This window comes from Bacillus rossius, assembly GCF_032445375.1.
Source record: "Bacillus rossius redtenbacheri isolate Brsri chromosome 4 unlocalized genomic scaffold, Brsri_v3 Brsri_v3_scf4_1, whole genome shotgun sequence".
NCBI classification, from domain to species: Eukaryota; Metazoa; Arthropoda; class Insecta; order Phasmatodea; family Bacillidae; genus Bacillus; species Bacillus rossius.
Genome location: NW_026962010.1, coordinates 22835927 through 22849190, shown reverse-complemented (window position 1 = coordinate 22849190; position 13264 = coordinate 22835927). Strand labels below are relative to the sequence as shown.

Genomic DNA, 13264 nt, shown 5'->3' with positions numbered 1-13264 from the left:
ATTTGGAAGCACCGACAACGCAAAGGCAGCACATTTGAAAGCACCGACTACGAAAAAGCAGCACATTTGGAAGCACCGCCTACGAAAAGGCAGCACATTTGGAAGCACCGACAACGAAAAGGCAGCACATTTGGAAGCACCGACAACGAAAAGGCAGCACATTTGGAAGCACCGACTACGAAAAGGCAGCACATTTGGAAGCACCGACAACGAAAAGGCAGCACATTTGGCAGCACCGACAACGAAAAGGCAGCACATTTGGCAGCACCGACAACGAAAAGGCAGCACATTTGGCAGCACCGACAACGAAAAGGCAGCACATTTGGAAGCACCGACAACGAAAAGGCAGCACTGTTGGAAGCACCGACAACGCAAAGGCAGCACATTTGGAAGCACCGACTACGAAAAGACAGCACATTTGGAAGCACCGCCTACGAAAAGGCAGCACATTTGAAAGCTCCGACAACGAAAAGGCAGCACATTTGGAAGCACCGACAACGAAAAGGCAGCACATTTGGAAGCACCGACTACGAAAAGGCAGCACATTTGGAAGCACCGACAACGAAAAGGCAGCACATTTGGAAGCACCGACAACGAAAAGGCAGCACATTTGGAAGCACCATCATCGAAAAGACAGCACATTTGGAAGCACCGACAACGAAAAGGCAGCACATTTGGAAGCACCGACAACGAAAAGGCAGCACATTTGGAAGCACCATCATCGAAAAGGCAGCACATTTGGAAGCTCCATCAACAAAAAAAAAAAGGCAACAAGGAAGCACAAGTTACGAGATCTAAGTCTTAGAAATCAGAATACAAGAAATAAAAACATTAAATTCTTATAATTTAAATTGTTTATTTTATTGCTTTACATTATACAAATGCAAGTAAAACAAGCCATTATTGTATGTAGCCAGCATTCCTCAGTTCCTTGAGTATGAAGGATATTTCTTTGATGCACGAATAGTTTCCTGCACAAAGCGAACCATGTAGAAGTCTTAGCCGGTCAACCAATATGTTTGGATCTTTCCATGATGTGTAATCAATCTCTTCTACCACCATCTTCCTTGCACCTTTATAAATATTATGATCTCTGGTGTCTTCCATTTTACCACCAACCTCAGGGTAACTTTCATGTTTGAGACGGTGATCATCACAAGCTTGATCAGATTTATTTAATATATCACGTCGTTTCCACCGTTTCGGTCTCAGGACACCGCCACATTCTTCGATCTTGGCAGCTTTAGGTGCTTCATCATAGTCTATGTCTTTGTCATCAGCCTCAGAGTCACTGTAACAATCACCGTAGAAGGATTCGTCTTCACCCAATTTTCCGTAATATTTCGATGTTGATGATGTTGAAGCGTCTTCATCGTCTTCATGCTTCCTTTTTAGGAGTCCATCATTTTTACAAAGTAGGAAAGATCTACTTGAATTCGGCTGGAATATATTCTCACTTTTCACGTTAAGGATTCTTCCATTGTCTTCATTCTTCCGTAAATCATCAACCTCCTTCAATTTAAGTTCTTTGTCGAGATCGGAAGAGCCAAGAAAATTATTGTGGTAATGCAGATCACTCTTCCTTAGGATGGTAGATTCATCGTTGTACTCTAGCTTGTACGCAGGCTTGGCGCTACAAGTTCTTCCATGTCTTTTTAGGCTCTCTCTCCGCGTAAACGACTTGCTACATCGAACACAACTTATCATATTGCGCAGTGGATTTTTAACACAGTCATTCTTCTCGTGTTGTCTTTTATTCTTTCTCAAGATAAAATCTTTACTGCAAAACTTACACCTATGTTCTTTCGATACAGCGTCAGATCCCAAATCAGAATTCATATTAGTTACTGAGACTAATGCCAGATACCAATTGAGTGTTTTAAATTAGATTCAATACTTACATAGAAATTTTTTCATATTTCATCAGCGAGAATTAATATATCTCCTGCAAAAGTACTTTATGCATGTAGTTCTGCTTTTCAACAACAGATGTCGCCACATGTTGCTTGCAGGTAAATAATATTTAGTTATTTTATGCGGGATGCGGGATGCTCACTATCGATCGCAAAAGAAGGATGGCTTCGCTAGACTCCAAGGAAAAGGAAGTTCGTCTTGCATGTTGGTGCTCCACAGATGTCTCATGGCATAATATTAATTTGACTGAGTAATGATATGTGTTAATTCCACCTTATAAAAATATTACAAGTTTTGATTTAGTAGCAGAAATTATCGAATTAAATGTAACTCCAAATAAAATGACATGTCTCATTAGACAAAAAAAAAAAATATCCATGCAGAGAGCGGTTTCTCAGAATAGTCAGAAACACTTGAAGAAACCACAGGAATGATTGCAAGAACACGAGAAAACCATCTAAATATTGACAAGAATATTCAGGAGCACACGGAGATAACCACCATAATATTGACAAGAATAATCGGAAGCACACGGAGAAAACCGCCACAAGTTTTCTTTGTTATCATAAAATTACAGAAAAAAATCAAAAATAAAAAAAAAACACAACAAATTCAAAAACTGATTCTGGCTTGGACTAGAACTCTATCTTTGCTCAACAATGAGAAGTTCACAAGCTAGCATAATCAGTTTTTGAATTTGTTGTGTTTTTTTTTATTTTTGATTTTTTTCTGTAATTTTATGATAACAAAGAAAACTTGTGGCGGTTTTCTCCGTGTGCTTCCGATTATTCTTGTCAATATTATGGTGGTTATCTCCGTGTGCTCCTGAATATTCTTGTCAATATTTAGATGGTTTTCTCGTGTTCTTGCAATCATTCCTGTGGTTTCTTCAAGTGTTTCTGACTATTCTGAGAAACCGCTCTCTGCATGGATTTTTTTTTTTTGTCTAATGAGACATGTCATTTTATTTGGAGTTACATTTAATTCGATAATTTCTGCTACTAAATCAAAACTTGTAATATTTTTATAAGGTGGAATTAACACATATCATTACTCAGTCAAATTAATATTATGCCATGAGACATCTGTGGAGCACCAACATGCAAGACGAACTTCCTTTTCCTTGGAGTCTAGCGAAGCCATCCTTCTTTTGCGATCGATAGTGAGCATCCCGCATCCCGCATAAAATAACTAAATATTATTTACCTGCAAGCAACATGTGGCGACATCTGTTGTTGAAAAGCAGAACTACATGCATAAAGTACTTTTGCAGGAGATATATTAATTCTCGCTGATGAAATATGAAAAAATTTCTATTTAATTATTGAATCTAATTTAAAACACTCAATTGGTATCTGGCATTAGTCTCAGTAACTAATATGAATTCTGATTTGGGATCTGACGCTGTATCGAAAGAACATAGGTGTAAGTTTTGCAGTAAAGATTTTATCTTGAGAAAGAATAAAAGACAACACGAGAAGAATGACTGTGTTAAAAATCCACTGCGCAATATGATAAGTTGTGTTCGATGTAGCAAGTCGTTTACGCGGAGAGAGAGCCTAAAAAGACATGGAAGAACTTGTAGCGCCAAGCCTGCGTACAAGCTAGAGTACAACGATGAATCTACCATCCTAAGGAAGAGTGATCTGCATTACCACAATAATTTTCTTGGCTCTTCCGATCTCGACAAAGAACTTAAATTGAAGGAGGTTGATGATTTACGGAAGAATGAAGACAATGGAAGAATCCTTAACGTGAAAAGTGAGAATATATTCCAGCCGAATTCAAGTAGATCTTTCCTACTTTGTAAAAATGATGGACTCCTAAAAAGGAAGCATGAAGACGATGAAGACGCTTCAACATCATCAACATCGAAATATTACGGAAAATTGGGTGAAGACGAATCCTTCTACGGTGATTGTTACAGTGACTCTGAGGCTGATGACAAAGACATAGACTATGATGAAGCACCTAAAGCTGCCAAGATCGAAGAATGTGGCGGTGTCCTGAGACCGAAACGGTGGAAACGACGTGATATATTAAATAAATCTGATCAAGCTTGTGATGATCACCGTCTCAAACATGAAAGTTACCCTGAGGTTGGTGGTAAAATGGAAGACACCAGAGATCATAATATTTATAAAGGTGCAAGGAAGATGGTGGTAGAAGAGATTGATTACACATCATGGAAAGATCCAAACATATTGGTTGACCGGCTAAGACTTCTACATGGTTCGCTTTGTGCAGGAAACTATTCGTGCATCAAAGAAATATCCTTCATACTCAAGGAACTGAGGAATGCTGGCTACATACAATAATGGCTTGTTTTACTTGCATTTGTATAATGTAAAGCAATAAAATAAACAATTTAAATTATAAGAATTTAATGTTTTTATTTCTTGTATTCTGATTTCTAAGACTTAGATCTCGTAACTTGTGCTTCCTTGTTGCCTTTTTTTTTTTTGTTGATGGAGCTTCCAAATGTGCTGCCTTTTCGATGATTGTGCTTCCAAATGTGCTGCCTTTTCGTTGTCGGTGCTTCCAAATGTGCTGCCTTTTCGTTGTCGGTGCTTCCAAATGTGCTGTCTTTTCGATGATGGTGCTTCCAAATATGCTGCCTTTTCGTTGTCGGTGCTTCCAAATGTGCTGCCTTTTCGTTGTCGGTGCTTCCAAATGTGCTGCCTTTTCGTAGTCGGTGCTTCCAAATGTGCTGCCTTTTCGTTGTCGGTGCTTCCAAATGTGCTGCCTTTTCGTTGTCGGAGCTTTCAAATGTGCTGCCTTTTCGTAGGCGGTGCTTCCAAATGTGCTGTCTTTTCGTAGTCGGTGCTTCCAAATGTGCTGCCTTTGCGTTGTCGGTGCTTCCAACTGTGCTGCCTTTTCGTTGTCGGTGCTTCCAAATGTGCTGCCTTTTCGTTGTCGGTGCTGCCAAATGTGCTGCCTTTTCGTTGTCGGTGCTGCCAAATGTGCTGCCTTTTCGTTGTCGGTGCTGCCAAATGTGCTGCCTTTTCGTTGTCGGTGCTTCCAAATGTGCTGCCTTTTCGTAGTCGGTGCTTCCAAATGTGCTGCCTTTTCGTTGTCGGTGCTTCCAAATGTGCTGCCTTTTCGTTGTCGGTGCTTCCAAATGTGCTGCCTTTTCGTAGGCGGTGCTTCCAAATGTGCTGCTTTTTCGTAGTCGGTGCTTCCAAATGTGCTGCCTTTGCGTTGTCGGTGCTTCCAAATGTGCTGCCTTTTCGTTGTCGGTGCTGCCAAATGTGCTGCCTTTTCGTAGTCGGTGCTTCCAATTTTTTTTTCCCTTTTTTGAAGGTGCTTCCAAGTGTGCTTCCTTTTTTTTTTGATGGTGCTTCCAATTTTTATTTTTTTTTTCCTTTTTTGAAGGTGCTTCCAAGTGTGCTTCCTTTTTTTTTTGATGGTGCTTCTATTTTTTTAATGTTGTTTTGACTCTAGTATTTTAGTAAAATGTTCTTGGTTTGACTATCGTATTATTCCATACGGTGCATGTATATAAGCGAGTCCTAGACAGCAGGACGCTCAGTTTTGTTACTGACGTCGACGGTGTACGGATCATCTAGTTTGTTTCTTCTGGTGCATAAGACGTGTAATTGCTTGTTCTTGAGACTTCGATGGCATCTTTGCCGACTTTAACGTCGTACTCGATGGAGGATGTACCATCGACTACGGGAACCATGACGTCGGCGCCGACGATGTTGGAGCAGATCCCGTTGGCAACGTCTCTGACAACACTGGAGGAGACTTCGATATGTACTGTTCCACCATTAGCTGAAGTTTCATCAGCATTGAATACTTCAATAAATGAAGAGCGTACTTCGCATCAGTGCAAATACTGTGGTGTATCATTTACTATCACCTCAAATGCTCGCAGACATGAAAGAAGCGGTTATTCTTATAATGTTCAAAGAATACAATTTCAGTGCAATAAGTGCAATAAACTAATTTCACGTCTCGATAGCTTACATCGTCATTATAAAAAATGCTCCGAGACGTATAATGAACATGTTTATTGATTTGACTCATGTGTTGTACCGGCTAATGAGACTATATAAGTGATATGAACTTCAGTCCGTCTCTGGCTGCGTTGATGACCGGATCGGATAGACATTTAAAGTCATGTAAAAGGCTTAGTCCGTACAATAAGAAGACTGTTTGAATCGAGGAATCCAAAAGGCTTTAGTAATTTGTCAGTGTTTTTTTTTGTACTTGTAGTAGTGTATTGAATTTATGTAATAAAATTTTTTTAAAAGAACTTGTGGTGTTTTTATTTTCTCAAACCTAACACTTTTTTAGTATTTTTTTAAATTAAAGTTGTTTTGTATCGGCCAGGGATCGAACCAAGGACCTAAGTCGATCTAATCAATCATCATTTAGATTACAAATTTATTTAATGAATTTTGAACTTTATCCGAATCTCTAGCATTAAAATTACGAATTTACAATATGGTGGTCTTGATGTCTGATAGGATGATGGTAGTAGATGATTTAAAGTCTCTTTAATAATGTTGAACGTGGTTTATTGAAATTATTATTTTTTTTACATAAAATTAAACATTATTGCATCGATCGGGTATCAAACCAAGGACAGGAATCGATCGAATCAATATGTAAATTAATGAGTGATTTATTTAATGAATTTTGGAATTTTTCCCGAATTTCTAGCTAAATAATTACAAAATTCCAAGATGGCGTCCAAATTTCAAGATGGTGGGTGTCACAGCAATAATAAATGATTACTGCACTCTGGCGGGTACGAATTAAACTAACATGGCATCAGCGCACTCTCGCCGATGAAAACAAGATGGAGGTCTCCAGCAATGAAGACAAGATGGCGGACATGACGTCATACTAGGTGACGTTATATATGCTTTGAAAAAAAAAAGTGTTGGGAGTCAGTCTGCCTGCAGCCACTGTGAGGAAGGATCGGTCGCCATTTTTAATTTTTTTTGCCCTCGTCGGGTTCGAACCGAGGACTCCGAACTCCGTGTCTAAAAGGTACAATTTTAAAAAAAAATATATTAAAATTTTATTAATTTAATTTTTTTATAATTTTTAAAAAAAATTCATTAAAATCGAATAATAAATAAAAATTTAAAGATGGCGGGCGTAACGGAAAATGCAACGGTGACGTCATAATCCTATAAATGGCTTAACTGAGGCTTGAGTTAAGGATGCTTAAGCCAGTTTTAGGAATTTTCAGCAGCTGGGATTTTTAAGGACTAAAAACGGGAATTTTTCCCTCGAAACGGGAAATTTTTCCCTCGAAAAGAGAAATTTTTAATTTGTGGAATTTTTTGAGATTTTTTGGCGGAATTTTTTTTCACAAAAATGGAAATTTTGGCGAATTTTGAGGAATTTTGGGCAAATTTTGCCCAATTTTGGCGGATTTTGGCGATTTTTGAGGATCAAATTAAAGGTCAAGGTCAAAGTTCAAGGTCAAGGTCATCCAAGATGGCCGCCGTGACGTCACAATCCAAGATGGCGGGTGTCACCACAGGCACCACAGCCTGAAGCCTGTGCCAGAAGCCCCATTCCTATACTACTCACCATCAACGAAAAGACAGCACATTTTGGAAGCACCATCAACATAAGGCAGCACATTTTGGAAGCACAATAAAAAAGGCAGCACATTTGGAAGCACCATCAACCAAAAGGAAGCACATTTTGGAAGCACCATAAGAAAGGCAGAACATTTTAGAAGCACAATCAAAAAAGACAGCACATTTGGAAGCACCATCAACAAAAAGGAAGCACATTTTGGAAGCACCCTCAAAAAGGCAGCACATTTGGAAACACAAGTTACGAGAACTAAGTCTTAGTTAGAAATCAGAATGCAAGAAATAAAAACATTATATTTAACTTATTTCTTAACATTATACAAATACAAGTAAAATAAGCAATTATTGTATGTAGCCAGCTTTCCTCAGTTCTTTGAGAATGAAGGATATTCCTTTTATGCACGAATAGTTTCCTGCACAAAGCGAGCCATGTCTTAGCCGGTGAACCAGCAAGTTTGAATCTTTCCACGATGTGTAATCAATCTCTTCTACCACCATCTTACTTGCTTGTTTATTATAAATACTTTTAATATCACAATCGTCCCAGTGCAACGGATACGTCACGATTCGATGTTGGTGGAAATTTCTAGATGCATAGATTGGTATGGATTAGCATGGATTAGCATAGATTGGCATACGGAATAGCATAGATTGGCATACAGATTAGCATAGATTGGCATACGGATTAGCATATATTGGCATACGGATTATCATAGCTTGGCATACGGATTATCATGGATTAGATGACGTCATCCAAGATGGCCGCCGGATCCTGGATCCTGCGCCTGCGCTTGAATCGGCTATTCCTATCTACTCACGTGCCACCTCTATGAGGTAGGCAATCAAAGAGACTGTTTCTGGGTTACATCGTATGTCTGTTGTGCTACAGGATAGTACTTACATCATAAAGAATGTAGTGTTATAAGTATGTTTTCCATGTTAAATGTGTGTTCCTACCACTTTCCCATAACTAATTGTGTGTTTTACACAAAAGATATTGACTTATTTCAAAGAGATTTATTTAATGTTTTCGAATTCTTGTAATTCAAGAAAACTGTTGCAACTCTAATGTGGTATTTGTCAAAAAATGCCGTATTTCATGCTAAAGCGTTGAAACAAATCGGGATTTAAAGCTAAAAAAAAAGTCATTACTCCCTTAGTAGTCACAATGTCAATCTTTTTTCAAATTTTTTATAATTTTTATTCATTGTAGGTTTATCTAGTGGCATAGCACAGACCCTACTTACAGACACTTAGCCAATCTCAAGCTCATTGCCATTTAGGTCATGTCGAAATATACTTGCGCCTTTAAGTATTACCAGTAGGAATTTTTATACTCACTATTCATTTTCAGTGACAGCAATTCTTGTAGCATCATACTTTCTCTGGGTACGTTGACACCATCCTTTAATTATTTCTTGAGCTGCATCCGAATACTAACTAATGAGTCCCTGAGCTAAGGGATCTACTAGAAGTGCATCGTAGTGGACGCGGCCATTTTCGCATTGCTTCTGGATTCTCACAAGAGATGCCGATGCATCCCTACATGCATTCACTAAAATCGAGGTTTCTAGGTATGCGACACTCGCATCCACTGATACGTCAATAGCTTCGGAATAGTGTTTTATTTTTTTATATAATATTACCTTAGATTTTTGACATAAAATTTGTTTAAAACGTTATAAGTATAAGTGATAACTCAAATAAAGATAAAAAACCATAATCACGATTACCGATTGGTGAACTTTAACTCAAAGAGGTATTTAATTCTCATTATAAATATTTTTTATATATTTTGAAATTCAAAGATCTTTTATTTTGACCGCTGGCATTTATAACAGTCATGTTATTTTTTTTTTAATTTATTTACGTGTTGCTGAATATTCGTAGATCTCGCAACCAACTGCAAACAGGTGGTGCTAGCTCTAAAAGCATTCGGATACTACCCGTCCATTATAAATGTGTCCTCTACAATGTGGCTGCATTCGCCAAGGAATGTAAGGATGTGTTTGCTATGGACGCATCCCTATGTATTCGTATACAGCTTTGAACTGTAGAAACTTTCTCGTCAAAGAAAACTTCACAAACATACAAGTATATGGGAATAAAACACACATTACTTATTAATTATAGTTAATATTTGGTCTAAATGTGAGCCCTGCCTGTTTTTTGAGCGATTTCAAGAAACGGTGTTTAAATACGCAATCAGGATTGCTTGGCTGGAAACAAAACCACGTCCCCAGAGATACACACCATCCTCTCTGTTTCCATTCTTAATGTTTCTTGTCCGTAAGACGTTTTGCGCTAGTATTCATCACGTGATAGTATCACGGAAGCAATAAACATTATCTCAGTTCGTATGGTACCATCCACATTGCACTCCACACCTGAACTGTGCAGTTACAATGCATGTTCCTTCCTTCTAGTAAGGATTGTAAAGGAACTAAATAGGCAATATTCTCCACCAACATTTATATATTTACGTACATTTTTTCATAAATGAACTTGCAGGCTTCGATATTTTAAACATGGCCATATCATCAACCTGTATATTTGTTGTTTTTTAATTCGTGGTATTTCTCTACAATTATTTTTGTTCCATCAGGTATCATAATCAAAAGTATAAACTTTGTCGTCAACTGTTTTAATCTCGCAGGATAATTATTGTATACTAGCTGATGTGCCTGAGCTTCGATAGGGAAGGCTACAAATAGAACACTCTAGCACGGCTCATTGTGCAGGAATAGTGTGAAATATCTACAGTGCTGTTACAGTGAATCTGTGTACCTATACATGCTCTCAAAACCTTTTTTTTTTGTATCTGTATATACCGTTATCAGTGAATGACTGTCACGCTGCTTAAGTCTGCCTCTGCTTCTATTTGTGGTTACGCCAAAGACCTTCTTCGTGAGTACGCCACTGCCACGCTTCTTGGGACCCCCCCCCCCTCCCCCTTTTCGCACCCACCTCCTTCCTCCAACAAAAAAAAAATTACTTTATTGAAATTTTAAAAACCATTTTAACAAACGGGATTAATTATAAATAATTTATGCTCTGTTATATTCAACCTTATAATGTTTTAAGAGTATTTAACTGTTAATTTTTCCTTCGCTAAGGCAGGAAAAAACGCATTGAAATGTACACAAAATTAACACAGGTGCAGTATTAAAATGTAGAATGCAATTTCGATTAAGTTTTGGAATAAAACAATGTTAATGTCCACACACGACAGTCATATTCTGTTTTGAAAAAAGCGCGTGGACGTGCAGACGGCCCCTCCCCACGGAGACAGAGAGAGGCGCAGTCTGCGAGCTGGTGTCGCACCGACACAGCACCTGAGGGGACGACCCCGGGCTGAAGCTGACGTCACGGCCACGCGGCGGATGAGGCCACCCCGCGGGCTAGAGTACCCACATCCTGGGAGGGAGAGGCAGTTGGGCCGGGGGCAGCAGGTCGCTGTCACGCAGTGTCAAGTGGCCCCGCGCGACGGGAGGAGTGGTTGTGGGGGCCTCGTCCAGCCATGGGGCCCGGCGCAGCAGTTGGCGCGCCTCTGGGGTGACGAGGCATGCCCGCCGCCGGCCGCTGCCTCCTGGATACTGGTAACCGCCTGCTGTGTTCCAAGTTCTTTATCATGCGGAGTAGTGCATTTTCTCAACTTTCGTGTAGGTAGCGATTGTGATTATGTTCTCTGGAAACATGTGTGATGTAACAACTCTACGGGCGCAATCCAGCGGCCATGCAGACGGGCCAATAACGTAATCACTCCATCCGCCATGATTTGTTAATGCATTCCCATGTCATTTTCTTTTGTACGCGTTGTTTATTGTGTTCTGAAGCCAGTTTGGTTTGCTTGATGTGTGCTACTGTTATTTTCTATTTTTTTTTTTTTTTTTTTTAAAGCCAAGAAAATATTCATTGAGTAAGCACCACAACTTGAACCCCTGTCTGGGAGCAGACTCAATAAAGTGCAAAATTTTACCAATTGAATTTCCGTAGGAACGTAATTTTTTTTTGCACACTTACACGTACTGTTCCATTCAACAGAAGTGCGTTAACGCGAATTTTTTTAATTACTATAAAAATGTTGAAGGAACGTGCATTTAAGAGAATCAAAGCAAACATTGTTTGCAACAATTATTTTCGCAACAGAGAAAATCCTATTCTTTGAGTTAAACGACTATATACAAAGTGAGACATACTGCACTAACATTTAAAATGTTAATATTTAATTTTTAATTTTTACACGCATTGACCAATATTTGCTAAAATTAAACCTCCAAAATCTATCAGAGCTTTTGCTCTGCCGAAGAACACTTTCATGCAACTAAAATTATTTACGGCCTTTTACAAATCAGTTACATGTCTTTACATATTTTATTTTTAAAAATCTACCTAAATACACGGGTCTTTTATATATACATATATATGGCTCGAACCAATTCCCCTCTGCTCTAAAGACAGGGGATAATTTTGTGTTCATCTACGATTGGCCACATAAACACAAATAATATTCCTTTATATACTGACCGATAGGATTCCTCTTTCGATATGCTAAACATGCAGGTCTCGCCCAAGCATTGTAAAGTACTTCGTGCCTAGCAAACAGGAAAATAGGAACACCTCGTCAGCACGCACGTTTTCAAAGGGCAGCTAATTCATCAGCTGGCTTCAGTTACTTGTATTTTGGAGTTTTCTACAAAAAACTGTCGTAAAATATGCAAGTCGTTTGCCATAAACTACATGATCTTGCAGACATGTCGAAGGCAAGTAGCGCCCTCCCATGATCATACGCCCGTATCCAGGGCGCACCATTTTCCCACCATTTCCAGCCATTCAGTCGCACACTCTCGCACTGACATAGTAACTAACTGTGTAAATCGTTGGTCGAACTAGATCGTGCGTATCGCAACTCCAACTTGGCGCGCGGGTCACCGAACACTCTTCACTCCAGTCTTGACGACGTCATACCGACCCTTTCTCAACCACCTCTTTCTGCCAGTTAAATAAACGTTTTTATTTTTACAAGTCAAAATCGAAACTAATTTGAAAATAACACTTTGGTAAATGCATAAACCAATTTACGTAAAAGTATTATTCAATACGCAAACTACATTTAATGTTTAAAAAAATTTTTTATATATCTTACCAACCTTTGCAAAAATTCACCATGGTGTTATTAAAAATTTTTAGGGCCATAAAATTAAACCTAATCGAAGTCAAAACCGAAAGAAGGTTTAAAATCAATTACCACGCTTAAAACATTAATTAAAAACAATAATAAAATAATTAAAACTAGCATAAAAATTACAGTCTATAAACTTTCTATGGGCCAAAAACGCAGCGGGCCTAGTTATTATTTTATTTTAACAAATTCCGTTGATGTTCACTCACCAGAAATCGTATTCTGTATTTAGCCAGCTTGGGAAAGATATAAACATACCTGTATGTTACCTTTATAAATTTATATATTTTTTCATTTAATTCCGAATTCTACAGAATAAAATCTTAAAGTGCCACCTTGCCGGTGAAGTCGAGACATTGCATGGCCATGCAAGTAAAATACAAGCCAATATTCTGCGAATTGTTCAAATGGAGTAATACTTCCCCTCGCCTGGAAGGACGACTGTTCAATTGGGCCTTCGGGTCCTGCAATCAGCTCTCCTATCAGCCGCCCGCTCGACTGACTGTGAGTCTGCCAGTGCCAGGGGTGCTGACGTGTTATCCGATACTAGTCTGCAATGTACCCTAGAACTCGGAGTACTTTCGGTACTAGCTAGTTTTTT

The 13264-nt window shown here is 38.8% G+C and overlaps 1 protein-coding gene across 1 annotated transcript in view; it reads left to right on the top strand.

Moving 5' to 3' along the window:
* The first annotated feature begins 10939 nt into the window (after positions 1-10939).
* Positions 10940-13264, top strand: part of LOC134541500 (excitatory amino acid transporter-like) — a 73453-nt gene continuing 71128 nt past the window's right edge. The window contains exon 1 of the mRNA XM_063384994.1: positions 10940-11080. The gene's annotated coding sequence lies outside the window, so the exon portion shown is untranslated. The remainder of the gene's footprint in view (positions 11081-13264) is intronic.